Source organism: Manacus vitellinus, unplaced genomic scaffold (assembly GCF_001715985.3).
Source record: "Manacus vitellinus isolate BGI_N305 unplaced genomic scaffold, ASM171598v3 scaffold_6_pilon, whole genome shotgun sequence".
Lineage (NCBI taxonomy): Eukaryota > Metazoa > Chordata > Aves > Passeriformes > Pipridae > Manacus > Manacus vitellinus.
In genome coordinates, this window is record NW_021940750.1 from 7,479,573 (window position 1) to 7,496,608 (window position 17,036).

Sequence of the window (17,036 nt, forward strand, 5' to 3'; positions counted from 1 at the left end):
ATGGCTTCAGTTTTCAGCACACGTAGCTGTGTTATGGCTATTTGAACAGATTTTTTGAAGCACAGTCCTTTACTAAGTGGTTCCAGTCAGGAACCTGGGGAGACCTATCAGCCAAGCAGTCCCAAGATCTATATTACAATTACATATATACATACATTTATAAGATACTCAATGTATCCTATAGCAATATTCTATGTTTCTTAGCTACAGTAAGTCTGTTCAAATGACAGATAAAGTACAACAAAAACAGTCATATAGGCCATTCATCTGTATGGCGTTTTACATCTCTGCAAGCCAAGAACCTCCTTCTCTGTGCTCTTTTATACTGTTCTGACTCAGGTAAGAAGACCTTTAAGTCATGCCTAGTCTTGCCCAGACAGGAACTGCAGAAAAACATTGTACATGCAAGTAGGTGGTTAGCAATACCAACACGGAATTAGTTATTCTCTCAAAGTCTTCCTGAGTGAAATACCAGTCCAGCAGAGCTCTGCAACATTTCTTTGGGGGCAGCAGGCTACAAATCACACTCCCATACAACCAAAAAAAAAGCATTTTCTTCTTAATTTTGAAAAATACCAACACTGCTCTCAAGTTCATTAAGAATTAGTTACTTAATGGTAGCTTTTAAATAGCATGTTGGCTTGGACAGGCCACATCGATTGATTCTGGATCCCACCCAGGCCATCAAAACCTCCAGAGATGACTAAACTTGTGGCCCATTGAATTACCAGCCAATTTTAGAATCTGGTCTCGATATTCAGAGGCCCCTATAGGCCCCTCTAGGGCTCTATAAAGAAGAAGCAAGAAAGTTAGCGAAGTAATACTCAAAATAAATTCTCCTCAAAAAACCAAACTGATGTTTGAATTAGAAAAATTAACACATAGTTTAATGCAGCTACTTACAGTAACGCATACTAGACTATATAAAAGAACTAGTCCAAATGATTTCTAAGCTATTACTGTTCTGCTTTGAAAACCACTAAAAGACAGGGATCCCAGAGCAATATGAAACAGGGTGTATGTCCTTTAACAATAATAAGGAAGTGGGAAGGCAAGACAAACAATGTCATTCTGATGCTTAGAAAGACCTAGATATATTGGTGGGGGAAGAGGGGCAAAAATTATTATAAGTTAGAGGAGAAAGATAAATTACAGTCAGGAAGCCACAAATGAATATAATGTTCTCTCTTGAATAAATGTCTTAATGAAGCAGCAGGTGTAGCTTATGTAAATGATGTTTCTGACACTGTTCAACATAACCTGGAGACCATGAATCCAAAATAAGTAGTGCAGATAAGGGTAATTACTAGAAAGTTTGCTTTCAGAGAACTAAAGCAGTGGATCAGTATTAAAAAAACCCAAACCCAGAAAGCATTTCAGGCAGGTCCAGCTAGAACTTGACCTGTAGCAAATTTTGCTTAGTTTATTAATGTTGGTGATCAAACAGCGGCCTCATTGAACAATCTGCAAATTGCAACTTCTGCTCCTCCTCAGTTTGGTATAAGAAGTATGAAGGAGACAATCCTGATTCCAGACAAGCTTAGGAAATCAGGGCTTCTAAACTGCACTTGATAAAATCCATGCAGGTGAGAGCAAAACAAAATACTGTAAGTCTGAAAGAGATCAAGTAAAGTAAATAAAAACTCCACATATACAAAAAAATAGCCATCTAAAGAGTAATAAAGCAGAAAGGAACTTGAGAAGCAATACAGGATCGGATTAAAGAGTTATAAACCTGATATTGATCCTGAAAGCCAAATACAATTTGGGAAAGTGGTAAGACCACTGAGCACAAGAAGTTAAGGTATTTCAAGCCTAGTCAACACCATTGTCCTAGTTTTGAAATACCACATACATCATCCTTGTGTATTCTAAGGAACAGATCCTAAAATCTAGTTCTAAAATTACTAAAAACAGTGACAAGAACTAGAAGGAAAAAAACCAAAAAACACTCATCTTCTTAGTAGAGTTATTTGACTTTCCTAGCAGTGACTAGAGTAAATGAAAAAAAAAATTAAAGGGGTCTTTATGTATAAACTCATTTTTATGATTTATTTTAGGTGACAGTGCACATGAACAAATTTCTCCTCCCCTTCACCTCCCCGTCTCAAACAGAAAAATTTCCTTCCAGCTTCAGTCTCCTTTTTTCTTGGTCTTCTTGTAAAATTAACATGAAGTTCTTTAAATAGAATTAATCAGTGCAGTTACCAGAAAAATTACATACTCTTCAGTATTGCTGATATCCATACTAATTCTACTGCTTTTCACACTTGGCAATTCACCTCTACGCAGTCACAAATTTAAACCAAGTTTCAACGTGAGGGTTTTTTTTCTTCTAGACAGCAGTTACATTCCTACTCCAGCTGGTATCATGTTTACATCTATTAATATAAAATAATTTAGACTTTAACTATAGTTGTGTATGCACACACTTATTTTGGCTCTGATCATGCATGTATTTTAGCTTTGATTTTATTTTTCATCTGTTCTATGAAACAGCAATAATATTCCGACTTATACCAAAACCCATCAAGTATCTACATCAGCTCTGACGCTCAGAGTGAGTCTGAAGTGTCAACAGCACATACCCAAGTATGACATCATCTTTCAGCCTTTTAAAAAATTCAGATTTTCAGTAACTCTTGCCTACATTTCAGACCACCACCATCACAATTCCTTCATTAACAGTTTTCTCTGCCAGAAATTTAAGAACAGTAAGTTATTCACATATACATATCGGTTTCTATGAACTGGCATTATGAAACCGAGTGGCAAACGCAAGCACTTATAACAATCATAAAGCTAGAAACAGACAGCATTCCCCTTTTCCTTCTAAAATACGTATGCATATTTACTAGTTCACAGATCTAAAAGCCAGAACAACATATAAAAGCAGTCTGAAAACCCAAGACTCCTGACTTATCATGTAAAAATATTTGCTGAAGGACACAACAAGACTTTGATCACATCTCCAGGGCTATTCTAAATCATCTGTAAAACCAGACTGTGAAGTCTGGGTCCAACAGACATGTACAAGAAGGAATGCAAAACTCCTCCAGTTATAGAAAGGGCACCTGCAATACTGCAAGAGGGAAGAACGTAACCACTGGCATATGTACAAAAAAAACGCTATTTCTCAAATGAACTAGCATCCATTTCAGAAACAGAACTCAAAACATTCCAGTTACCTATCTGCATGTATGACAGATTCTGTAAAGCTTTAAAAACAAACCTTCTTACATCTGCATTAACAGAAAAAACATAAGGAATCTGGCAAACAAGTTAGAAAAAAACCCTAAAACAACATGATAAATGTAAAACAAGTTACCCCCACAAATTACCACATCCACCTGAACAGGGCAGCACCATTACAACTGAAGAGAGAAAAATGCTATGGAAGATAGGGAACAGTGATTATTTAACCATTGTCCTATAGAAGGCAATCTCTCTAACATTGCATTTTCCATCAGAAAACAATTCTCAAAGTATTTGTCTCCTACATTTTCATAGAATCATAGAATCAGCTGGGTTGGAAAAGACCTCTAAGATCATCGAGTTCAACCCTTGATCCACTACCACTGTGGTTACTAGACCATGGCACTGAGTGCCACATCCAGTCTCATCTTAAAAACCTCCAGGGACAGAGAATCCACCACCTCCCTGGGCAGCCCATTCCAATGCCTGATTACCCTCTCTGTAAAGAATTTCTTCCTAATATCCAACCTAAACCTCCCCTGGCACAGCTTAAAACCATGCCCTCTTGTCTTGCTGATAGCTGCCTGGGAGAAGAGACCAACCCCCACCTGGCTACAACCTCCTTTCAGGGAGTTGTAGAGAGTGAGGAGGTCTCCCCTGAGCCTCCTCTTCTCCAGGCTGAACAGCCCCAGCTCCCTCAGCCTCTCCTCATAGAACTTGTGCTTGAGTCCCTTCACCAGCCTTGTTGCTCTTCTCTGGACCTGCTCCAGCACCTCAATATCCTTCCTGAACTGAGGGGCCCAGAACTGGACACAGTACTCGAGGTGTGGCCTCACCAGCGCTGAGTACAGGGGGAAATCACCTCCCTGCTCCTGCTGGCCACACTGTTCCTGACAGAGGCCAGGATGCCATTGGCCTTCTTGGCCACCTGAGCACACTGCTGGCTCACGTTCAGCTTCCTGTCAATCCAAACTCCCAGGTCCCTTTCTGCCTGGCTGCTCTCCAGCCACTCTGTCCCCACTTGGTTATTGTTTGTGAATTTGAGACAGAACAGTGGTAAGCTCAATTATACCAACACCAAGCTTACTGACCAACAAGTCTTCCCAACCACCAACTCCCAGATATGATAAAGAAATTTGTGAAGCTCCAATGCCTCTAAAAGGTAAAAAAAACACTTTATGCAGAGAGCCCAATGATTAAAAGAGACAGTAGTAGCATTATTAATCTTTGGCAAATCAGCAGTATAATTCAAAGCTCATGGCTCTTGGTCCAACATTTCCATTTTTAGACAACAGTTTTTCTACATATCAGGTAAATCTTTTAAGAATCCTTCCTCAACCACAAAATACATAGAAAATAGAAAAAGAAAAACATAATATTAGAGAATAAACAGGTGTCCAAACATCTACGTAAGTCCAGAAAATAAATCCTATATCACTGCAAGGGCTTTCAGTCTTGAAAAGATTAGCCAGATTAGCCTAACAGTGCCATGAATAAAACTCCCTATAACTTGCTTTTTGTTTTGGGGATGGGGATAGGGTGTAGTTAAGCTTCTCTCTCAAAAGTATTTTGTCAGAATAAAGATGATTTTACATTAGACCCCATTCCAACAAGTAAAGGTTAATTTATTACTGGATTTATGTCTGTACCTGTCCAAATACAAGAAAGCTCCATCTGGTTTATATGAATACCACAAAATATTGGTCTATATGTTACATATTATATTGATTGTACTGTTACAATAAAGGCAAATGATTCTGAGGTTTCTCCTCTTCTTGCGGGTGACAGACCTATCTATCTCTGTATACTCTTACAAATATAATTCATGTATTAAAACACAGACTGCAAAATGCCTCAGACTAATAAAAGGGATTTTAAATACTTACAAAATCTAGCTGATAATACAAAATACTTTCCCTGATTAACAAAAGGAATTTACAGTGCTTTTTTACACTCAGGATCATCTTTGATTCATGTAAACTTACATTAGAGATAGAGATGAGTTTATGAGCTGCTCAAAACAGGAACAATATTTCTATAAACAACCACCCTCCAGTGTAATAACAAATACAATATTTTACATAAGACACAAATTAATATCTCTGTGCCCGCTATTTAAATTTTGGTATCATGAAACTGAAAAGAAATCCTATGTACTCACGTATGCTCTTCTATCACAAAGTATTTTGACACAGCTGTTTCTGATTTTTGTACTACTTACTACTAAAATCATTTCAATATAGTTCTGTAATTCCTTGTCAGAAGTACTTACTGTACAAACACTATTTTTCAAACACTAAATGGAAATGGCAGGTGTGGTGTATTTGTGCTAAGCTAAACTAATACTGTAAGCCACAAAGTTAAACTGTAAAAACGCAATCAAATACAGATTAAATAAGAAGAATATAAAAACTTTTTTACTAGACAACTGGGTTGAAATAAAAAGTATGAAAGAAGGGTATTTTTTAATTTGTATCAGTCATGATTAGGGTAATCCTGAACTCTACCAACAATCCAAATGCCAAGCAAGATGTATTGTTTCAACCAGTCAATTTAGAACTGACTCACCAGTCTATTTAGAACTGAAGCATAATCACTGTACAGGTAGTAACACAGAATAAAATTGTTTTATAGGTAAATTGTATTTTCAGTTAAGATGACAGAACAGGCAGCAGTCCCTATAAGGTTCACAGCTGGAGCACCAAACCCAAACCTCAGCCTCAAAGGTTGATTTCATTTGAAAAAAGGAAGGAAAAGGAGTCAGTTCTTGACAGTTTACCAAAAGACATGAAAACTTGTCATATTTTTGTTATAATAGAAATATGGCCAAAAAAAAAGTCAGAAAAAAACAAAAGCAGTAACAGTAGTCCTTCAGTTACAAAAGAGCAAGCAGTTTCTGTAGCACCCTCAGATTTTGTCTAAAGGTGATGTTTGTTAAGACCTTCCATACCAGAATTTCAAAGTATGTATTAATACACACTTGCAATTTTCCACATGCACAGTAAAGCTCTAAGGATCTCAAAAGGTTTTTTTACATTGATTTGCTTCAGAATTCAGTCATTCAAGGGAAAGACTAAATCTCAGTTTTCATTTAATAGGCAAAATTAGAAAACAACTTAAATCCTGATTATATAAAAATATTAGAAGAAGGTCAGTCATAATCCTCTTTGCTTTGCAAATGAACAATTCCAGTAGTGTCCTTAGAGCACCGAAATCATTTAGTTCATTCTCTGGAGGCCCCTATGGACTGAAGGTATGTAACTGCATAGATATCGTATAGAAATGAAGAACCATGTTACTTGATGAACATGGAATAACAGTAGAAATAGGTAATTTAAATGCAGTAGGCATGCCTTTGGATATGTCAGTAGAGATATTATTAATCTGGGGTAAGCATAGGAAAGTTTAAGCCCTAACCATAAAAATAGGGGCCCAAACTCTCAAAAATTTTGCATGCTGCAATGATTCACAGCTCTGAAGCACCCACTGTTAGGTGGCTATACCAAACAGATAATCAAATATGAAAAGCAGACCCATTACCAATACAACCTGGCATTTCTCAATTCCTTGCAGCATTCTTTTTATTAAAGACTGTGAAGACATTTGTATCCACCATATTACACTCCAAAGCTCACAAAAAAGCCCCCACCAACCCCCCCCAAAAAAAACCCATAACCCACAAAAACCCACACCAAACCAAACAAAAAAAACCAAACCCCACCCACCAAAAAACCCCAACCCAACAACACAAAACTAACGCCCACACATTGACAGCATTGGGAACTGTACTGAGAAGAACGCTGGTTCTCTATCTTATCACCGTATGAAATTTCTACCATCAGTACCATACGCAACTGCTCTTCCCAAGTAAAAAAAGCTATTGCAGAATTAGGAAGGGCAAGAGAAAGGCAAAGAACAAAAGGTACTGGATTTCCTGATTCAGAAAGTCATGAGATAGAAGACATTAAAGTTTACAGCTAGAAATCTGTCCTATCTTCCTCCATCTACACCAGTTGCTGTGCTCTGTCAGAGGCAGCACCATTACGGAGAGGGAACTTCAATTTGACCAAATACAGTAAGATAAATCTAACACTGGGTTTCTAGATGAAAAACAACAGTTACATTTTAATGTATGAGAAAATGTATCCAACTTGTCCAAATATTTAACCAGCTCTTCTGAATACCTTTCCAGTGTCTATCAAGATGGTCATGAGCGTCAACATTACTTTCTACATCCAAGCCATTTTAATAAAAGCAAAGCTAAAATAGCCAGAATAACCTTTACTAACGAAATGACAACTGCTTTGCAGAATAACCCAAGAGAGAGCACTTGGCTCACAATTCCACAGCAAAAATATTAAATAACCACTGCATTTACCTGCTCTTCTCTCTCACGTTTTCAGTCTGACCAAATCTACTGCTGCTTCCTTTTTATAGTAAAGGACTCCTCGACTTTTTATAGTCAAGAAGCAAAGATTTCTGAGGAACACTCCCTCACAACTGAGTATGTAAATGATTAAAAAATACTATAAGCTTCTGATTCTTAATTAATCCCAGACAGGAAAGCGCTCAGGCCACAGTCATTTTGCAGCTCATCCTCTTTCCACACAACCTCCTCCCAATAGCAAGTTGTTTTCAGAGAGGAGAGGCTAAAGCATCAGTTCTCCCTTCTGAGAGAAAGGAAAGGTGCACTGGTTCTCAACTTCAAACTTTCTCCTCAGCAAGTCTCTGCAAAGAATTCTAACAGAGGTGTTAGAAGACAGAAAAAGAGGAGTAAAAAGAGAAAAAGCTATGCTGAAGAAAATAAATGCTGAAAAGCAGTAGAAAAAATAAAGGAAAAAAGAACAGAGTAAGAAAATAAAACAACGAGCACAAAGAAAAAATTATATTAAACTTCCTCATATCCTGAAAAATCATACCTACACTACCACATATACATACACACACTTACTACACCTCTGAGCTACAGGCTTCACAAACGCATTACAAAGAGCAGAGCAGCAAGTGGCTGTTCCCCTAAGGTATCACTGTCACACACAGAAATCAGGGGCTGTAAGAGCTATGCTACACCAATACTGACAAGGCTGGGTTAAAAAAAAAAAAAAGGCAAAGAAGAAGGGAGGAAAAAATGTCTTCTCCAGCATTTCCTGTGTCACAGATATACAACCAGAAGCCTCCAAACAATTCCACCTGTGTGATACCAAGCAAACAGGTTGGTCCAACATGGATGAGGAAGTGGCTTTCCTGCCTTTATTTCATGTGCATTGGGAGTGGAGGCACTAAAGGCTGGCCAGTCCAGTACACTGTAGGTGCAGCCTAGACCAGCTGACACATCCAGACACTCAGCCTCACAAACAACAGGACACTGATGTGGTTGAGGGAGAGGATGTTTGCGCACACACATACGCTAAACACCCAACAGCAATAAAACCAAAAATTCCACCATAGCACATTCCAATTTAATTCTATCCAAGCAATTCCTCAACTTTAAAAGACTCTGCCACCCTAGACTTGCCAGTTTAGAGAAAATTTTCCTCTTGTGCATTTTCTAATATATATAGATGCTAAAATGTAACTTGATGAGATTTAATGACCAACCTGGCTTCTTCCCTTTCTATTTTTTTTTTGGAGATGAACAGGCTTGGAAAAGGCTACAGCTCAAACATGTTAAGCTTCTATAAAAATGCCATACGTAAAGCCAAAACTGAATTTTCGACTACCCTGATGAGTTAGAAAATCATAAGCTTCCTTTGCTTAAAAAATCCCTATTTCTAATATAAACTGAAAAAGACTAAGTGACGTATTAGTGATACTAAAGGTCAATATAATAAATAGCAGAGCTTCAAGGTACCAAAGAACTGTATATTAGTACCAAGTCTTTACATAGGGAATTGATGGAATGAACTAGTGACTGATAACAAATTTGGCAAACAGCATATACAAGGCATAACACTAAATAGATCAACAGGTTATAAAATCTACACCCACTAATAGGAAGCGCTATTTATTAATTGCATTACTATTAGTGCCCCAAAGATGGTTGAGACTCCCTTTTTACAAGAAATCACATGGAAAAGACAAAGGATGTTGGCATCAAGTTGCTCCTGGGGAGACTCCAAGTGGATGCGAGGGAAGTTTTTCACAATGAGAACAATCACCCATTGGAATAATCTCCTTGGGGAAGTAGTGGATTTCCCAACATTACACATTTTAAAGATTTGGCTGGACAGGGTGCTGGACCATCTTGTTTAGATCGTGCTTTTGTCAAGAAAGATTGGACCAGATGATCCTTGATGTCCCTTCCAGTCTGGTATTCTATGATAATGGAAAAACTATACAGCATCATTCATATTATGATGTGTACAGACATGTATGTTATGCTATATACATAAAAAAAACATGACTAATGCCTGATGCTGATGGCATCTGTAAAACTAGCATCACACTGTCTAGTAGGCACTGATCTTTATCTTCCATCAAATGGAGCAGAGTTAAGTTGTGGGTTTGCATTATGCATAAGCAGTGAATACAATTATGTTGAAAAGCAAGCTGATCTTCTCTGATCTCAAGTGGAAAGTGTGAATTCTGATCTTCACAGGTGACAGCTCTGTGCATCATTCCAGTTTACTAGTTAGCTTCCTTGAATCTGTGTCCCCAATAGAAAACTTGAAACACGCAGTCACGGCGAATGTTACGCAAGCTAATATCTACACAAGCAAGAATATCAAATAAGAGGGCAAAGTAGTTATTTTACTTCATCTGGCACAGAGAAACTGCTATGAGTTCTTGATTTTACAGTTCAAGACAGATACTAAAGGATAAGAAGGGAGTGATCAAGAGAAGGAAAGAGAGTTATAGAAGGACCGCCAGTGACTGGACATCTTTTGCTTTTAGGTAGATGGAATCATTTAAGAATTGCTCATCTCTGAATACCCAGAAATATTTTCATTGAAGCTTTCTTTAGAAATTCTGTATTTCAAGTTGGTGTATCTGTTCTAAAGCATGAATTTAGGAAATTTAATGGTCAGTGCAGTTACAGTAGTAGCAGTTGCATATGTTCTCAAAACATTTTACAAAGGAACAAAGTATTTTGCTCTCTAGGGATAAAAAACAAAACGGGAATAACACTAATGGTCCAAATGTCCCTAATCTATTGTCTCTTCTGTTGGGAGTTTGTTGTTTGCTGGTTTTTGTTTGGTTTGGGGTTTGTTTGTTTTACTTTGGGGGAGGGGGTTTTGGGGAAGAGGGACTGTTTGTTTTTGTTGGTTTGGCTTTTTGTTTGTTGGGTGGATTTTTTTTGTCCTTGAACTTACTGGGGTTTTTTCTGCTTCACAGATTCCACTTCTATTTAATGTCTCAGATTTATTTAATTGCTGAATCTTATTACTAACCTGCAACAATGAAAATATTTTAACTGCAAAAATGTGCTGCTATTCAAGTTTAAGAAGCACAGCACAATGTACTTTAGCAATGTGCAAGCTGAACAATGCAAAAAATCAAAATACCAGGGTTGCTCATTCTTCACCAGCCAGTCCTACAAAATGTTAATATAGCAGAATCAACAAAAGAAAACATCTTGTTTGTTAATCAGTGTATATTTGTAATCATACACAGTCTTAAGTACATAGTTACTAGTTCTAAGTTACACTACATTCCACACTTTAAATGTAAAGCTAGGGGAAATTCGTACACAGAATAATATACCTATTTAATCTACCAGGAGCTCTGTACATTTATGCAAGCCACAGAACTCAGTTTTACAAAACCCAGACAATTTCCAGGGCACAGGATTGCAGTGATTAAGCACCCAGAGTCTCAGCCAGTCTCAAACAGGCTATGCTAAAATCCATGCTGTTAAATCCGTGCAATCATTTTTAATCTAGGCTAGCTAGATTAATGCTGACTTGGGTGTGCCTAACTATTCAGAAATCAGGAAGTTTGCAGACACAGCATGCCTCATTCTGGGCCTGCCTAGTCAACAGGTGCCTGTAACATAAAAGAGCATGGATCATTACAATCCATATCATTAAATCTTCAGTCATTCTGGAGTAAGAAAACAGCAATCAAAGCATAAAACTCTCACCAGCTAATGGGCAGCCAAAAATTAATGGGATCCAGGCTTTTCTCTTTTCATTCACTCATATACACTTAGTTTCTGAATATCCAATTCTTTCAGTCTCATACACAATGAAATGAAGGTGAGACTTTTACCATGAACACCCATTTCCTATTACAATAGACACAGTTAGCTATTAAGAACATTATTCAGTTTTGATGAATGGTCTTATTGCTATTCTCCAGTTCTAGAGTACTTTAACTAATCTCTGAACTACCACATGCGAACTTCTGGTAACTCATGACATTTTTATGTTTACATTCTTTACATGTTCACATTCTTTACATATTTTATGTTTATATGCTTTTCTGTTAAAGCATAAAAGAATGTAAAAATAGACTAAGCACTTTCTATTTCTTTTCCATTTAAAGATAATTACTGCAGTTATCATTACAATACCACAGTATAAAAACATTACACAAGGCAATCACTAACCTGGGAACAAACATGCATCACCTTGGGAACATACATGCATCCAAGACACATATTTCCTTTGAGTCACAGGTACATATGCATGCAAACGAAATATATATGTGCATTCCTCAAGCAACACCCTTTCTTTATAAGGAGGTCAAGACAGTAAGCACTAATTGCATGGGTTTTTTCTAACTTTCTTTAGACTCCTCAGGGAAACAACTTTAACTGCAAAGCTACACAGTCCTAATAACAGAAACCTTTATATAATCACCAACTAAACCTTGGGGAAATCTCTGGGGAAAAAAATTAAGACCTGCAAAATGTAAGCAAGGAACACAGCTTTGTACATCTCTCCTCCTGGCTACTCAGAGAAACGGTACCCAAATAGCTTCTGCCTCCCTTTGCAGGGAGCACAGGACTACATGTCCCTAAGCACATCCTTGTGGAAAAGCAAGAATCACTGAGGCAAAACCTTTCCCACCTCAACCCCACCCAAACAGTCTTTATTACTAGGGATAAATGAAGCCATGGGGCTTCAACCTGTCAATAGCAAAAGAACAATACCAATAAAACCAGCAGCTTTAAACACCATCCTACAAAATGTAACTTAAGGTCTGCTTGCACACAGTGACCATCCCTTTCTCTTTCCTCCCCCCAGTCCTCCTCTTCATTTCAAGTGCAGGTCAAAAAGAAAAAAGCAGTCTAAGTTGTATGTAGAATTTTACAGGTTTTATTCTGTCAGTATTAACTAAGTTTATGCTGCTGAATGTCTTACACCTTAGTATCTCTACATTTTTTATGGAAAGTATAAGACAAAAATCCTAAACTGTGGAATCCAAACATAGCAGGGGGAAAAACTGCTCACCTACCTTCCACCAGTAAGTTAAATTCATAGCTAAGACTGCTTTTACTTCATCACTCAAGACAGCCCTTTTTCACTGTCTGTGCCCCACTACGCAGTGTTCAGGTTTGCTCTGATCCTAAATAGTCTCTTGGGACCACAAACTTCAATAAAAAAACAAAACAAATTTTTGTATGGCATCGTGGGAGAGAAATGAACACTATTTTCTCCTCAGTCAGTAATTTGGAGTGTTGCATATCATAGAAAACCACAATAATGATTGTGTGAAAAATCAACACTAAAGATGGTGCCAAGTTAAAAGGTAAGATGATTCAAAGGGAAAGACAAAATAATTAAAATAGCCTTTTCCAAGGGCTCCGCTAGGTCAGTGAACAAATATATTTGTTTCTAATATATGTGTCCTTTGAAGGAAAGGTTTTGTCACTACAGTAAGTCAAACCTCAGAAGTTGAGCCTCTGCCAACACAATGCAGCTTTGCTTCCAGTACTTCAGAAGAACAATTTTAAACTGACACTTTTGACACAACAACATCCTCTGAAACAACAGGGTAGATTCTCTCACATAAGAAACCTATTTATTTCTTTAGACATCTAACAGACTGATGAACTGATGTTACAAGGGAGGGTTTGTCTTTGGCAGCAGTGTTTACACTGTCACTTCAACTGGGCTTCCTTTGCATACCCTACATCTATAGTTTTTGATATTTGTTAATAAACATGTGATTAAAACTTGTTCGGGGGGGGAGCTGTGGTTTTACTGCCTGGTTGCAAATCTACTTAAACTGATCTATGTTAAGATCTCTAATGCTGTTCTTCCTGCAGTCCCTAGCAAGTATTCTGGTCACCTCCCTTCAGGCAGCACTACTGCTTGCACAACCTGTTAATTCAAGAAGTTGATCCATCTGAAAACAAATCCAACCCTGCCTATCTTTGCAAAACCAACAACACTGCTCTCTATCCCTTCTCCCTCACCCTCCAAAACTGCACACTGCAATTTTCCAACCTTCTTCATACGTCACCTCGAACCAGGTCATTACACACCTGCAAAGGACTTGCATTAGATACAAGGCAGAGGACAAGGCTGCATGGGCAGAACTGGAGCATCTCATACTTGCAGCATCCTTTTTATCTTTTCACAAACTTCCTAAAAGTATATTACATTTCTCTGCAAAAGGACAAATCATGTACTAAAAGACCAAAAGTCTTTTTCAAGCATCAGACACATTCAGAATAATCATCCCTTTCTTCCTTAAAACATAAGTTTCACAAGTAGAGCAAAAGAAACCACCTACAAAAACTACTATGTTTCAGAAAACGTGACAAAAGCAGGCATTCTGTCACAGCCTGAACAGAGTCCAACCTGCTGTTACGAACACTTCAACACACACATACTAGAAAAGGGGGGGGGAGAGTAGCCATCTAGTCCCCTTGCATCTCCCTCCTGGAATAAGCTCTCATGTATAGAGGATGCATTCAGCAACAGACTGGAACAGAGTATGGCACTCGGCAGCAGCCAGCCTACCAGGGGAAGCCATCCTGCTGGAGACCACTCCTTATGCATTGTATGAAACACTACCAGCACTACCAGCAGTCACAAAGCCAACACTGATTTTGTGGCAACTAGCAGTACTCCAAAAGGTCAGATGGTACAGAAAGCAGAACATGCACTCTTACCTACCCAAATTCTTGAGAAGGCAGGCACATGGAGCCTTAGCAAAAGCTCCAGGTGGATGTCACGATCAACTCCTGATGAATCATAACACAGTGAAACCTAGAAACAGAAAGACCATGGGCATGAACAAAATCTAAATGGGAATGAACAAGTGAAATATTTTTCAAAGGTAAAAGGGTACTCTGAAAATTTTGCTTGTAAGAAGCCAGAAGCAATAATGAAGACTTATAAAACTGTGAATCTATTAATTTTTTGCACTTAACTCACACATCTGAGGGAGCCTACACAACAAGTTTCTCACTGTAACAATCCCAACCTTTCTTTATCACTGCTTCTCTGAATCGAGTTATTTTCTTCCAGAACACATTCTGCCAGGCATTTGGAGATTAAACACACATTGGGTAACACTTGAAAGAAAGGGGACATCTAGTAGTACTGTGGCCCACTTTTTTTCCTCACTGCTCAACATAAAACTATCACACATGTCAAACAAGGGAGAGCACGTATTTATCTAAGTCACCAGCTGCAGTCCTCTATGAAGTCTTGCTACTCTGAAGAGCGGCAAGAAAAAAAAAGGTTTCAAAGCGGTCCTTCCTATTTACTGGGTCCTGTAATATAATCTGTATTGTTTCAGCATTAGCGTTAACATCTGACCTCTGTCTATTGCTACAAAAAGCTTGCATCTCTAGATGATAGGAGGCCTCTAAAATTAGACTGGGCAAACAGATGTAACCATGGAGATGTATGCTGCATTCCCTAGAACTCTGCAGAGGCACAAGCTGGAGGCAGAGCACATACCACCAATGAATTTTTGTCCTACTCTACTCCCACCAAACACACGTGTTAGAGAAGATGTACAGTGAATCACATCAAAGAGATAGATTATGATCCAACTCTAAATAAGTAGACTAAAGAAGACCTAGATCATTTCTTCAACCTGGTTTTCCCCAGTCCAGTTCACCAGACAGCTACATGAGTATTTGTGCTGACATGAGGCAGAAAAGGTACAAGACAGGATAAGCAGACAAGAAGGCTTCCTTTCAGCTTCAATGGCAGCATAAATTGCACACAAAACCGTGGTACAAGTGCTATTTGTAATAATTGTCACTGAAATTTGATAGGTTGATAAGCAAATGATTTTAAGCCATGCATTGCTACTCTCCCAACAGTATTTCTTTACGGAGTTGAATAAACTTTGAATACCTGGTAGCAAGAAAATTAGCATCAACCAAAATTCTTTAAGAAATGCCAGACAGCATTATCAACAGAGTTCAAGAAATTAATTATTGCTATCTTCTTTTGAGCAATTACAAATACAGCTGAGGGGTTTTTTTTATTGCAAGTTAAGTTTAGGTTTATTTACAAAATATTGTGTGAAATCAAGACCTTGGAAAAATGAGAAGCATCATCAAAAGAGCTGCAGTACACAAAAAATAATGATCCAGTGCAGCAAAAGCAGTTTTGAAAAGGTATAGAAAACTAAACTCATGTTTAAAATAAAGTAACACTCCAGGAAGAACTGCATTTTAACTTTCATGTTACCAACAAACAGAGTTTGTCTTTTTCATTAGAATCAAATTCTAATCCTAGGATAGAAAGCTCAATTATAACTTAAACCAATGAAGCAAGCGTAAGATTTCAACTCTGTGATTGCTACTGACATTTTGTCAAATCATTTGGGCAGCAGGTAAAAAAATTATTTCCACAGGTGTCGGTCTTCTGGTCAAGAAAAAGTTTCCTTGTGTTTTTTAGGGTCAAGTTCTTCACCTGTTCAAGTATTACTAAGATGCACCACAATTCTAACCCAGAACTCTCCATTTCCTTTGGTGTTAAATTATAGACCTGCTGCGTAAAGACGGGTTTTTTTTTCTTATAAGATTGCCTGTGAAGCTCAATTGTGATTGGGAAGGCCGCCTACACGGCAGAGAGACTGAGAAAACACACACTTGTAGAGCTGAAAAAACATCAGTGTAGGCGTATTTAAGGAGGGAGGAAAGAAAGAACTTGGTCCTACTGAAAAAGGCTATTTTCTGACATCACCCTTGAAAGAACCAAATGTGTTACTTAAAGACAATTCAAGGATTGTTTGCTATGTTCCAGCTATCAATATGCAGTACTACAAGCAAGATGAGGAATCCTTGCAAATTCATGCCTCTGATCTCAAAATCTGCCACCTACCCAAGAAATGCTTAATTCTCCCACTTCTCTGCCACAACCTGCAAAAGCTATTCTCACAAAACAGCAAGTCACCTGCAGAACAGCAGTTCAAAGCTTTAGAAGCCTTATATAATTAATAACATCAGGAAGTACTGAAATTGTAGACAAAGCCTTCTCAAAAATATAAGGGGAAAGAGTGCTGTCTAAATAAACACCAAGAATAACTATCTCAGCTAAATCTATTAGTATTCAAAACGGCAGAAAAAATAACCACAAGAAGTTCAGATGTATCTTTCTCACAGAGACTTAGAAAAAAAAAATATTTTTCTCCCTGCCCTACGTAGCCCTCAGTCCCTTCATCTCCTAAGAGAAATATGAAGGCCTTTCAGGATGTCCTATTAACAAATCCAGATTTGCAAAAGAAAGAAGGAAGCAGCATCAGTGGAAAATATCCTTCTCAGTTTACTTTAGGAAGGCATCACCTATACACATTACAATTTCTAAATAAAGAAGCTTATGGAAATATTTTTAATAGGTTTGTCTTTCCCTTCACAATAAAAACAAAAGGCTTTTGACATATGTCTGTGAGCTGATTTATTACCGCAATTACTACCAGGG

General features: G+C 37.9%; 1 protein-coding gene across 2 annotated transcripts in view; it reads right to left on the reverse strand.

The window, feature by feature from the left end:
- The window catches only part of SIPA1L1 (signal induced proliferation associated 1 like 1), a 213,072-nt gene that overhangs the window by 126,907 nt on the left and 69,129 nt on the right, over positions 1–17,036 (reverse strand). The window contains exon 3 of one of the 2 annotated variants that reach the window (XM_029964125.1): positions 14,264–14,360. The gene's annotated coding sequence lies outside the window, so the exon portion shown is untranslated. The remainder of the gene's footprint in view (positions 1–14,263; positions 14,361–17,036) is intronic. The other variant, XM_018082653.1, reaches the window with a different exon arrangement.